Here is a 13,358-nt window from a genome sequence, read left to right as displayed (position 1 = left end):
CTTAATGTTGTCTGCTCAGGGTACCCCGTAGGGCAGAGCACCAGAGGAGCCAGCAAAAGAACCTAGGGAAGGGATGGATGGCAGAAACCTCTGTTTCCCTTCCCACAGCAAGGTGGAAAGAGGACACAGCTAGTTTCCATCCTGAGATTCAGATGGAGTGAGCCAGCCAGCCCACCCAGGACACGTACAGAGGGCTGCAGGATGTGCTGAGTCAACAAGAGCATCCCTCTGACAAGGGCCAGGGGCTGATCAGGGCTGCTGAGACAATAGGGGTTTCCAGCTTGCAGGAAGGGTGAGCACCAGCTGTGAACCACACGGTGGGCTTTCCAATTTTAGCAAACTTGGATCTGTGTTGCCAACCAGGAAAGGCAGTTTAAGACTTTCAGGCTGGGTTAGCAGGCGCTTGGCCATGCAGCTCCATCCCTTGGCACAGGCGTGCTCCCCCATCTAGCTTTCATTTAAACAAATTCCACATCTGGTCTTTATGTTGGATCAGATGACCTTGGATGTGATTTTTGGAACAAAGGGATGATGCTTCATTGGGCTCTGTCTAGGAGATTAAAGCTGTTCCCAGGGAATACTCCGTGAGGATCACTGCAGCCACCACCTAAGTTAGCAACCTGGAGGCTACTCTGCTTTTTCAGGCATCACAAATGGAGAACTGTAGGGAGCACAGCTGCTGTGAGAAGCATAACCCAGAAATGGAAGGCTTGGTTTGGGCCTCCTGGAAATTGTAATGTCCTCAGTTCACCTTGGTGCCTGTTCTCAGAGTTGTGCCCTGTTTGTCTGTCCGTGCAACCAGGAACTGTTCCGGCAGAAGCATCAACGTCAAGAACTGCATGCTGTTTACCATCCACATTGTGAAAGCCTGAACACCTCCATCTGTTGTTGCCCAAAGTCCTCTCTTCTCGTCCTACCCTCTGGCATGACCTGTACTGCAGGAGCATGCCACTGACATAAAGGTGGGTGAATGAGCTGGCTCCCAGCTTGCTGCCCTGAAACATGCTAGTTGAAGGGAGCAAGGTCTTGTCACAGTACTTTGCAGGGACACTCTACCACTCTTTGTAGCCATCTGGGCTGCAGAAGGGGAACACAAGGCAGCTGCAAGGAATTCCCTTGGTTTGGGAGAGATGTTAGAAGCAAGAGAAGCTTGACTGTCTCCTCTTTACTTTTCCCCCCAGTCTGGCTGGAAAGGAGTGTCATAGATGAGATGTTACCCCTCTGTTAGTCAAAAATGGGGGGCTGGCAGGAAATCTTTATGGTCTGCCTCAAATCGGAGCAGTCCTTGGCTGCTCTAACTGGATGTAGGGCACATCCCTTGTCTTCCTCTTTGCCTGGAGGCTGCGGCAGGGAGCCAGCCTTGTCTAAGAGCTCACGTAACTTATTTCTGCACTCTCAGGGGCTCCCAGAGCTCATAGCCCATCTTTTCAGTGGTGACAGGCTGATTTAAGCACATGCATTTAAATTGCTGGGCCTGTCATGCTGGTAGCTGCTGAGTTTCGTTCAGGTGCTTGCCCAGTGCTGTGACTTTGCTAACACTGTGACCACAGTGTTGGCTCTGCCTTTGGCCTCACTGATGTGCACTGATGTGCACTATGGATCTCCTACTCTGCCTCCGTAGCAGGGACCGTGGGGACTGGCACATCCTGATGAGAGGAGGGCTGGTGTGCAGGGGAAGCTGCCAGCGCCGATGGGACACCATGTGATGGAGAAAACTTGGTTCTATTTGTGTGAGAAGGGAGAAAGGCTCTGTGCTTACATGGTGAGGATCAGGAATGTAAAAATCCAGGGAGAACTAGCAGTTCTGACAAAGTCCTAACGTTGGCAGAAAATCATTCTTTGTCCCTGTTAATATGTGACATCCCAGCCCAAAACATTGTCCCTCCCTCCCTGGCCAAAGGATGGTTAAATCTGGCCTTAATTCCGGGGTATCGAGGCCTCCTGGCCTGACTGGGGCTGTGTGACCCTGCTGGAGACGTGATGCTCGACCGACTTGTCCTATTGCAGCACCAGCAAAGCTTGTCCTGAGTAACCTGCTTGTGGCTGTAGGCAAAATGCTGCAGCTGGCCAAGTGCTCCTGGGTGGAAGGGACCAGAGCCCCTTCTCAGTGTCACTCTGACTTGTGGGGTGTGGAACGGAAAAGGTGGGAGAAGAGCCTGTGTCTGATCCCAGCAATTTTCTCCTGTGGTCAATAGGAAATGGATCATCCAGCTATGACAGGCAGAGGCGCAGGTCAATGACCGGGTGTGCTGCACAGACCGACGTCCTCCATGTGCGCCGGCACTCTCATGCGCTCCTTGACGCAGATAGATGTGCTCTGGTACGCAGAGCCGCTTGCCAGCTGGGAGGTGTGTGCCGCAGCTCTCGCTGGGCTGCGGTGTGCGATCTTCCTCATGACCTCTGCCTGCTCAGGTCCCCTATGAGAAGGAGGTTGAGGTTGGAAGAGGTGATGCTGAGGGAAAGGTGAAGGGACAGGATGTGGGGCAAAGCCTATTAGAGCTTCAGCCCCATAGCATTAGGGGAATTACTGGTTGGAGAAGCAGCAGAGGACATGTATACATAGCATCATGTGTGTGGTTTGCACTGTCCACATTGAGGAACTGGCCAAGCCTGTGGGCCCTGCAAGGGCAGTGACCCTGGCTGATGCCGAGTGACCGTAGCTGTGCTTAGAATAGATCCCTTTCTGGCTCCCAGGAAGCTCTCCACCCTGGAGAGTCAAACTGGGAAGAGGCACAGCCTGGGAGGGCATGTTTGGCTGTACCCAAAGGTGGATTAGTCAGCAGACCGCTTGCCTGTGGATCTGAGCTACGGCAGCACTGGGTAACCCTCCCAGACCCAGCAGCGTGGGTCAGGCTGCAGAAGGGCTGATAAAGCCAACGAGTTTGCCTGGAAGGCAGCCCCAGAGCTCAGAGGAAGCCCTCCTCTCGCTTCTTATCTCATGGCAGTGCTCACAGCCTGCCTCTCTGCCCCGTCTCTCCAACGTGGACTTGAGCCAGCGGCCTCTCCTGCTGCTGGGTGCTGTGGAGAGCGAGGGCTCCGGCACAGCCCAGCCAGGGTCCCTGCCCAGTTTGCTGGTGTGCAGAGTCTGTGGTGTTGCCCGCATGGCTGCGGCCGGGTTGCACGCACAGACGCGCGCGTGCGTGCACACTGTGGTGGCAGAAGTGGGTGAGTCAGGCCAGGAGGAGAGAGATGAATCACGGGGGAATGAGTCAGCGGGAAGCAGAGGGCAGGTGCTCACCCAGGGCTGGGCTTCAAGGGAATCCAAGAGCCTGGCAGCCCGTGCCGGGTCCCCCGGCTGATGGGGAGAGGGTGCCGGAGGAGAGCTGGGAAAGCCGCAGGGCTTCACAGGTGGAGGCAGTGCGTGTGGCTTGGGAACGGGTCGGGATCTGGCTCGGCCTTGTGCTGAACCCATTTTCTGCCCACATCTCCTGCAGCCATGGGTATACTGGTGTCCCCGTGAAGCCTGGGGCATCCTTGGTGCTGAGGCTTTCCCAGGAGGGACTGGAGATGTGCACTGCAAGGGAGAGCTGTGGTAACCAGGTATCTCAGCCTCCGGTGCGTGGGGTGGATCCTTGTCCCCACACAGGCAGTGGGGTGTCCAGCCAGCACTGGGCAAGATGAGCAGGTCTCTATCCTGGTTGGATCCTGCCAACTAACCTTCCCAACTGCTCTGAGAGAGCAGAAAGGGGATGGAAAAATGAATGATCCCTGCTGGGGTAGAGACAGATAAATAGATAGCTCTGTATTGAAGGAACCCAGTGTTGAGGGAGAGCTGGGACAGGGATGATGTGCTGCAGATCTGGGGACATGGTTGATCATTGGCTCTGAAATCCTTTGTGTGCTCTGGACTCTGCTGCAGACCTAGGTGGGTGTTGAGGGGGTTGTAGATGGCTGCTTCCCTCATCCAGGGACCTGCTCTGGGCTGTTGAGTTTCCATCTAGCCCAGATGGTCTCTGCTGAGTTTGACTCCTGATGGTCCTGCTTGTCAGTCCTGAGGGCAGGTCCCCCATGGGCGTGATGGAGGTAGGCCTGGTACTGGTGAAGCCAAAGCCCTCAGTATTTAGGGCCAAACTTCTTGGATCAGGTACTTGAGGCTCCCAGCTTGGGATAACCTAGGAGTCCTGCAGCAGGCACTGACATAGGTACTCGGTATCACTCCAGAGCAAGGATCAAATACTTGAACAAAAACAACCCCTCGGAGCTAGCCACAGGTGCCTCTTGTCCTCCCTGGTGGCACCCTTGGCTGGGCAGGATGGACGCAAGCAGGCTCCAGCACCCTCCAGAGGAGCCCTGGAGCTCTGGCCCTGCCGTGGGGCTGCTGGTGTGCTGCACTGCACTGTGGGCAGAGGCTGAGAGCGGGGGGTTTGTGCAGCCTGGGAAAGGGAAGGCAGCGAAGGCTATGGCTCTTGCCATAGCTGGCGTCTGTGGGTTTGGAGAGAAGCTGAAGCCAGGCTTTCCTGGGAAGTGCCGAGGGACAGGATGAGAAGCAATGGCACACAAGGGAAATTCCAATTAGATATTAGGAAAAATATTTATCTGGAAGTGTGATTAGACTCTGGAGCAGGGCCCAGAGAAGTGAGGGCAGTCTCTACATTTGGAGACCTTCAGTTCTCAGCAGGTGAAAGCCCTGAGCAACCTGCTCAACATCCTACTGTGAGCAGGATTGGACCGAAACCTCCTGAAGTCCCTTCCCATTGTCATTTTTCCCCAGTTCTGCAGTTCTCAGGGAGTTTGGCAATATAGCAGCTCATAGCCTGTCAGACTGACCAGATTGTAGGCCAATGGAGGAATCAGGGTGTTGTTCTGGCCATCCCCTTCTCCTGGCTTGGTTTGTCTCATCCGTACGGTATTAGCAGTGCGGGAGGATGGAGGCACTGCCTTAGCGGCATTGCCCGGCTCATTACTTTGCCCCCATCTGTCTTAACCATCTCTCCAGAGGTTGGCATTATTCCCTCCCTGCATGAGCGCAAAAAGCCAGTCGGCAGTAAAGCACAGGACGATAAACCATCCACCCTGCTCTGCTGGCAGCGCAGAGCCGGGTGCTGGCACTGTCGGGAAGCTGGGGAGGATGCTGGCCTCCAGCCCTCCGGCTGGAAGGGCTCCAGGTCGATCTTTCCCCGTGGTGCCTGTCCCAGAGACGGCGGTGACTGGGGAGGAAGTCACCAGTAGCCTTTTTAAAGGCTCCAGCTGCCTGACCATCTCGAGCAGATAGGGAGCAGATGGAGACTGAGATGAGCCCAAAGGACTGTCTGGAAAGAATTACTTGTTCCTAGTATTTTCTGTTTCTTTGCCAGCCTTTTATTCTCATGGCTGCTCTTTTCCTGATCCTGTCCTTCTGCAAGGCTGGCTGCTGGCAGCCGTATCGGCCTGGTCTTCAGAAACAACTTCGCTCTGTGATTTATTGTGTCTTGAACTTTAACCCTGGTGCCTGATGCTGCAGAAGCCTGTGTCCAGCGTGTAAGTGCTCAAAGGGTTTTTGACTGTTTTACCCTGTTCTGTCTGCAAGAATAATGAACCAGAGCATGGGAGGCTGTGTGTAGCCGTGATGCCTGGGCAGAGCTGACCCTCAGCTGTGGCTACGTCTGCCTCCACATCTGGCAGAGGCTAGGAGGATATCCAGGCTCCCCAGATGCTTTTATGCGGGTTTTCAAGGTCTAGGACGTTCTCATGAGCCTATGCTTGTCCCCAGACCCCTTCTCAAGTTGCTCCTCTCAGCCTTTCCCCTGGGCTCGTTGGTGCTGGGCAGCCGTCTTGCTCGGAGCACTGTGTGCCCTCCCTTCCCTGGTAGTCCACACATTACTCAATACTGCTCTGGCCGCTCTTGCAGTACTTGGATATCCCTGTTACAACACCCGTGCACATTGAGAGCAGCAGGGTTCAGTGGTCTCAGCTGAGAGGCTCCCAAGGTCCACTCCCAGCTGCACGGGTAAATCACTGCGCGGCTGGGGATGAGCTGATCTGTGGAGAGCTCTTGGGTCTCTTGTGGGCTCCATCTCCCTAGGAGTATCAGCTCTCGGGGGACATCTGTGTCCTCAGTGCCACGGCTGCCACCATGGTTGAAGGTGTTTTGGACCCCGTTGCCATAGTTAAGCTAGTTTCTGAGCTTTGTGTGTTCCCATAGAAGCAGCGCAGCAAAACAGGGGCTGCCAGCAGAGTTTGCACGGGGGCCTTCGCGTCTTTCAGGGACTGACGTGGAGGCTCATCTCCTGCACAGGTGGGTTGTCTGGGGATGCAGCTGCGTCTCGAGCCCATCCCTCTTCACTATGGCTTCTGTGAAGACAGAGGATGCTGATATGTGGTGTCCCAGTGCTGTGTAGTCCCTGCAGGCTGCACCTGCCAGATAGCCCTGGGCGCAGGTCCTCTCCAGCTTCCTCCTGACATGAAGCACCAGTTGAGCCTTGGCTTCCTCCATCTCCATGCAACTTGAAGGTGCCGAGTGGATTCCACCTTTCATCCCACGGGGCATCCCTGGCCACTTGCATTGCTTGGAGCCCTGGCAGCCCTGCAGGAGCTCAGCCCCATGGAGGAGGGAGTTGTGAATACACCAGGCAGAGGGCTCTGCTGTCAGTGGGACTTCACAAGTGGTTTGGAGTGCGTAGACCAGGAGGTTTGCCAGTTTCGCGGAATGCAATAGGAACTAGACTGCATCTCCCACTGGCACCTGCTTACGGATATGCCTGCAGTCAGACATGCCAGTCCCTCCTTCCCCCTGGTTTCCCTTCAGAGAGGCTTGTGCACTTGTGTGCTTGCCTCCATTATGAGCAACAGTGTGTGTTTAGATGGCAGCAGTGGCACCCTTTTCCTAATGCTAGCAGGGTATTTCTCTTTCACCTTCAGTCCCATGAGAAGGAGAGACTTTCCTTTTCTGTGACAAGGCACAGGGCATTGAATTCGTGGTGGAAATCCTCCTTCCCTGCAGTAGCCCTGGCTGTGTCCAGCTCTTTACAATCAAAAAGGGACAAAGCTTCACCCTTATGGCCCGAGTCCCTGCCCATGTCACTGCTCTGGCCTGCGCTAGGCTTGAGACTTTCTAAATCGCTGCTGGAAAACAGTGAGTTTGGGTGGGTGTGCACGGCCATGTGTGTGTGTGGTATCTCCTCCCCTGCGTCACGTAGATGTCTAGCACAGGGAGTGGAAAAGATGCTGAGTGTCCCCACAGCTGCTGCAGCCTTATCTGCAGGCTGCAGCTTGGTAACACTGAGCCGGAGGCCTGAGCGCCTGTGCCCAAGCACCTCCCTTGGAGAGGGCTCTTACGGTAAAAGGAAGTGTATCGCAAGAGGGGTTGTGGTGGGGACGGGCAGTTCCCACGGGGTAAACACTGCGTGCACAATCCTTGCTGCCCTCCCCGCTGCGGGTGCTTCACCTCCTCCCTCTTCCCACGCGTAGCTTTGGTGCCTGTGTCCAGAGCTGCTCGGGGTAATGCAGAGTCCCTGGGACCTTCTCCTCTGCTCTGCTGTGTACTGGTGACCGTTCGGGGAGGTAGGGAAAGGTGACGTTGTGGTGGCTCTCCCGGATGTGTGTTGTGGACTCGTCAGTGGAGTGTGTGCAAGGAGACTCAGCTTAGCAAGGCTGTAGGTGGGTGGCAGTCAGGGATGCGGTGACACTGGGGTTATTTATGGTATGAACTGCAACCATCAGAAGGCAACAGAGTCTGGGGAGACTGGGGATATGCATGGGAGTGTGTGTAAACAGGGCAACATCCGAGGGAGGAGGAAGATGCGGTTGGGGTGAGAGTGAAGAGGAGCACGCTTATGGGGATGTAGAGCCTGGCTGCCATGTGAAGGATGTTGGGAAGGTGAAGGATTGCGCATCCGGGATGTGCGGATGGCTAGAGGGCATCAGGGTACAGAAGGAGCTGGCTCAGGAAGGAGGGAAGATGGGGCTGTGGATGGCTGTGGCTGTATGTGGAGGTGACTGGAGGGAGGAGAGAGGGAACAGCAGAGGTGGGAGCAAAAAGGGTCCTGTCACCCGCTGACTGCCGTGCTGTCTTCTCACAGCTCACAAAGCATCATCCCCCTCCAGGGCTCCCTGTCAGGCACTCGTGCTTCTGTACCCTGCTCATAGCGGTGGACAGCAGGGCTGTTATATCACACTTCCCACGGTGCATGGCCCGGGACGGGGAGCTGATGGGATGGGAGTTTGTAGTAAGTGATTGCCTTTCCGTTGGGTTTGAGTTGAACGGGTCAGGATAGGGTTCCCAGGGGCTTCTGATGCAGACACTACCCCAAGGTATCATTCTTCCTCTTGGGACATCAGATAAAAAGGGTTGTTAATACTAACATCTGTGCATCACTTAATGTGGTGAGGGTCTATTCCTTCTTGGACCTGGGAGATGCCTCCCTTGGACAAATGTCCTTAGGGAGCTTGAAACACAGCAGCACATCGGTGCCCTGGTCACAGCCAGAGACCCCAGGCATTGTGCAAGCGCAGAGAAGAGGTCCCTGCCCCTCTGCCAGGACCCATTTGCCTTCTCATGGCGATCTTGTGACCAGCTGCAAAGGCACGTGACTTTGTAATCACCAACGGTGGAAAATTTTCCATTGCTTCCAGTTGGCACCGAGGTCTGGAGTGGAGCAGCCGGTCCGTGTGGTCATCCAGTGGCCAAGGTCCCCGTCCCTTGGGCTGCTGCCCCAAGAGAGGGACGGGAGGACTGGAAGGGAGCTGGCTGATATGTCCCTGTGCCTGGGTGGCCAGGGGCTTACTTTCGCTGCGGGCACTTTCTTTGTTGCCCTGGGCTGACTGCCGAGGCTGCCGTGCCGCTGCAAGGTCAACGCCATTGAGTTCCGCAGATTGTCCTGGTGTCAAAGCTTGCAGGCGCGGTCCTTCCCCCCGGCACACGGCAGCTACCCCGAGGTGAAAAGACGCAGCTTTTTATGAAGCGGAGCCAGCCCAGAGGAATTTTCCCCTCGTGGCCAGCTGTTGTCCTGGGCCTGGCTCCTGTCCTCCAGCACGTCCCACCCGGCGCTGCCTCGGGGAGGGGAGCGGGAGCTGGCCCACCCTCCGGACTCCCTGCACCAAGGCAAGTGAGTGCCACCTTGGGCTTGCGGGGGTGAGTAGCCGCGGTGGAGCCCAGCAGCATCCTGCTGCCTCTGCAGGGATCCTCTTGGGCAGCGGAGAGTTTTCCCCACCCCCAGCTCTGCCGCTGCCTCTTTGTTTTCTGGCAGAAGCCTCTGTGCCTTTTCATTGACGTTGAGGCGCCGAGCAGGAGCCTACATGTGCCGTGTGTGTGTCTCGCCGGGAACGTGATGCGGGCTGGCAAGCCTGCCAGGCTGGCTATCTCCCTCACGGGGCTGCGGAGGCCGGCCGGCAGCTTTGAGGGTCTCCTTTCCGTGGGCTGCTCCTCCAGTCGCGCAAGGCTTCGAGGCCGCTGGTTTCCTCTGCGAAACCCTCTTTTTGCATTGGCAGCGTTTCTGCACCTTGCCACAAGTGGAGTAAGTTGGATGGGAAGGGGCCAGCCTCGGCTGGGCTCTGCTGGGGGCTCGGGCTCTCTGTTGCGGTCCTCCCTCGCTCTCGCTCCTGCTGAGAAGGCACCTGAGATTAGAGCAGCGCCAGGGGCTGCGGAGCCGGATACGGCGGTGGCTGAGGATTGCTTGTGCTGCGCCTGCTTCTCCGTGCATTTGATCTCTCGACTTCCAGCGGGGACTGAATTCCTGTGCTGGATTCTGGGCTCGGCTCTTGTGAAAGGATCCAATTATTTCAGAGCTTTGAGCATCTCCATTTGCTGCCCATATTTGCTGCGCCCGGGTCTGCGCTGGCTGGAATTCCAAGTGATTAACGTGGCTGTGACATCCCTCCTAGGGGTGTTATCTTTGCTCGCTGTCCCCCACCGCCCCCCTCTTCCTCCTTCGGCAGCGAGCGAGTGAGACAGGCAGAGACAAAGGTCTGTCCTCAACCTGGGCTGTCCTCCCGGTGAGCGGCTGCTGCATGGGATTTTCCTGCCCTACCTGCTGCAGGTTTCCTGGGCTCCTGGTCGAAGGCTGGAGCTGGGCAGCCGTGGGCTCTGTCGCTGAGGTTTGAGTCTGCTGGTGACGGGTGGGCAGGGGGTGCTGCCGGCTTTGGAGAGCTGCCCGATTGTCCTGCTGGATTTTAAGCTGCTTTTCATTCTTTGACTGCGCTTTCCCGGGGAGAGGGGCAGCCGTGCATGGAGGGGAGGCTGGTGAGGGGGGTCGGACGTGGGGGAAAGCCCTACACAGGTGGCCGTTGTGTAGCGGGATCTGCCTGCAGACCCTGTGAGCCCCCCTTCCCAGCTGCAGGCTATTGTCAGCGTCGCTGCCTGTGCACCAGGCACCCGCGCAAGGTGTGCGGAGGCCGTCCGTGCCAAGACGTGGGGCATCAGAGGGAGCAGGGGTAAATGCCCAGGCCGAGAGCTCTGCTCCGGCTCCCCCAGCTCCCAGGAGGGGTTTCATTGTGTTATCCTGGTTCGGCCAAGCAGAAGGGCTCAATCCCTGCGGCACCTGTACGTGGGTCTGGGGAGGCACCGCACGTCGCTGGGCAGAGCTCAGCCCCTCAGGAGCCTGCTGCAGCCTGGAGCCCCAGCAAGGCACCCTGTGGAAACGGCTGCTTTGTCCCCAGTGGCTTCTGCACCCCATCCATGCCCCGTCCCGTGGGATGGGAGGGCAGCAGCAGCACCTCACAAACATGGGTGCTGCAGGGCAGAGGGAGGTGTTGGGGCTGTCTCTGTAGAAGCTGTCTCTGGTGGTTTCCAGGAGCTAATTCTCCTAATGTGGTCAGTGCCTCTTGCCCCATCCTTCCCCTCCAGGCTCTGGCTTCCTCCCCGTTATCAGCACACGGTCCAGCACTGAGCTGGGCTCTGCAGCTGCATAAATCTGGTGTGGCAGGAGGCCTCCTGAGGACCCCCGAGAGCAGCGCTTGCCCTCTCAATGGGGCAAGGATGCTCCTTCCCTCCTTCCCTCTCCCTTGTTTCTACCAAGCGTGAGCTCCTTCTTCCCCAACCTGAATCCCAGGGGAGTGCCAGAGCCGCATCCATGCCAATTGTCTTTCCCTTCAGGCACAGTTTGCTCCTCCAGCATCTCTCTAACCAGCTTCTCTTCAGGATTGCCACCTCTCCTATGGACTTTGCTGGAGGTGGTCCCCAGCCTCATGTGTCTGTCTCTCTCCTGACGGGTTACAGGCCTTGTCTGTCAGGCTGTGGAGAAACCCTCTTCTGGTGGCTGCATTGCTGCTCCTGCTGCCATCCTTCAGGGTTGTGATGGAAACTTTCTGCCTGCTGGCACTTCTCAAGCTCTGCTCTTAGCCTGTGCCAGCGAGCTTCTGGGTTTGCATTTGCACTGGTTAGATTTCCTTCCTTCTCCTTGGGTTCAGAGCTGCGATTTATCCTTCAGGCAGCCTGTTTCCGGCCGTTTCTGTTGCCTCTTCTCTTGCCTTGTGCTCTGCTCGTGCTGAGGATGAGTATTTGCCTTCTTATAATGGCAGCCTCTCTTTGTATTTGCCTCTCTTTCCTGGCTGCGTGGTTCCTGCTTCACCCCCAGTGAGGCTGCAAAGGTCTCCTTAGCAGTTCCCAGGAGAGGGACCAGGGGGGAGGAAGGCAGCTAAAGCCAGTTTGGTGTTGCTTTTTGGGGTTTTTTTGTGGTCTAAATGGTGCAAGGACCTCTCTTGGCCCTGCCAGCCCCCGGGCATGGCACTGTGCCCCAGGCAGCAATACCCAGACCAAAGCCTCTGACAGGAATGAAACCAACAGGTAAGCCAAATCCCTGACCCCCCCCCCCCCCCCCCAGGCCTGGCTGTGTCATCCTGTGACATCAGGGTCTGGCGTCTCGGTGTCCGCAGGGAACACAGTGTCTCTGCGCCAGTGCCCAAGAGATTCTCCCTCCCTCCAGCTCCTTTTGGCACCAGGTATTTTGTGGCTGTTGGAGCGTAGTGCCCTTCCCTAGGCCTCGCCGGGCTGGAGGGAGCAAGGAGAGCTGTGCCTGGAGTAGCTCTGGACCCAGGTGCTGGGAGACCGTGGCAGAAGCATGGGGCTCCTCATGTCCTCTGAGCATTGAGAGGGCCTGGGAGCTTGGCAGAAGCAGGGCAGAGGGCAGGAGGAGCTCTGGCTGGGCTCACCCCAACAGGCAAAGCCTGTTAAGTCCCATCTTAAAGTCAGAGCACCAGCACAGGCTGAAATACTTTGAAAATCACCATCACTTGGGCTTAGGAGGGGCCCCATGGCCCCCATGGAGCCCCATGTGCTGTATCAAGGGGATGGCACCTCTGCTGCTCAGCTGAGCTGGTGAGCACCTGGACTTGGCTCTGTCCCCTCTGGAAAGGGGATGAGAACCTCCCTTGGCCAGGGTGCCTTGCAGGAGGGTGAGGAACAGTGCTGTACTCAGCTGCTCCCCATCCCAGGCTACCAGGCAGCCTTTCAGGAGGATGTACAAGGAGGTCCCAAGGTGTACTTGGAGACACTTTTAGAGTGGCCTGGGGAGCCCTGGCATTTCCCACCACGATCCTTCGGGATACAGTATCCGGGCTGGCAAAATGCGGTGCAGCCCCTTGCACTAGGTGTGTGCCCTATGGGCTAGTGCTGGCATCACTTGGTGACTGATGTTGAGGTCTTGGCTGTGATGGATTTGTGGTGTCAGTATGTCAGCCTCTCCTGATGGACACAACAGGCTGGGGAGCAAAGGGCTGTGACTGCAGAGGGAGGTGGGAAGGAGAAAGAAAGGATGCAGGTGAAACTGCATTTGTCCCAGCATGGGCACGTGCAGAGAAGATGTGGCTTTCTCCTGCTGCACCCTGCTGACTCCTGTCATGGACCGCTGATTTTGCTTCCCAGCGGTTGACTGTGCCACACAGGTCATGGTACAAATCTGGCCCAGGGATAGAGGAGGGAGAGAGCTCTCCACCTTCCAGGCAGGCAGAGCACAGCATGTTACCACCTCAGCATCTGCCCGCAGCTGCGGGCATTCACCTGCCTTTCTACTGCCTTGGTGCCGGCCCCGTGTGGGGTGCCAGGAGGAGCTGATCTTTACGAAGAGCTGTGGATGAGGTTTTGTACCAGAGGTTTGCTATGCTACAGGGTTGATTTGCCCTGCTGCGAGTGGAGCTGGTGTGTTGTACCTCTGTCCTGGCTGGTTGCTGCTGGTGCCCTTCCCCAGCACTGCTGGTGGTGGCTTTTGGGCTGGCTGACTCTCAGGAGCCTTGACTGTTAATTACAAACCTTACGGGATATGTGATGAAAGAACAGCCTGTTTCCTGGGGCAGACGAGGTCAGGCAGTGAGCACCTCGAGTGACCTGAAACTGACTTCCCACCTGCAAGACAATGGGATGGAGAAGTGCTGGGCCAGGGTGCCAGAAAGGGGGTGCAGGTGGGTGTTCGGTGTCTCTGAGCATCCCTTCAGGGATTATGTTCATCTGC

At 56.9% G+C, this 13,358-nt stretch overlaps 1 protein-coding gene across 13 annotated transcripts in view; it reads left to right on the top strand.

Annotated features, from left to right (window-relative positions):
* The window catches only part of ATOSB (atos homolog B), a 38,110-nt gene that overhangs the window by 15,323 nt on the left and 9,429 nt on the right, over nucleotides 1-13,358 (top strand). Inside the window, exon 1 of one of the 13 annotated variants that reach the window (XM_086770880.1) lies at nucleotides 7,267-7,416. The exons of 10 other annotated variants lie outside the window; for them this stretch is intronic. The gene's annotated coding sequence lies outside the window, so the exon portion shown is untranslated. Of the gene's footprint in view, nucleotides 1-7,266; nucleotides 11,699-12,839; nucleotides 13,309-13,358 lie in introns of those variants that run through there. 2 more of the 13 variants (XM_086770875.1, XM_086770878.1) reach the window with 2 other exon arrangements.

This window comes from Chlamydotis macqueenii, chromosome Z (assembly GCF_036417535.1).
Source record: "Chlamydotis macqueenii isolate bChlMac1 chromosome Z, bChlMac1.mat, whole genome shotgun sequence".
Taxonomy (NCBI): Eukaryota; Metazoa; Chordata; class Aves; order Otidiformes; family Otididae; genus Chlamydotis; species Chlamydotis macqueenii.
This window is presented reverse-complemented; position numbering and strand designations above follow the sequence as displayed.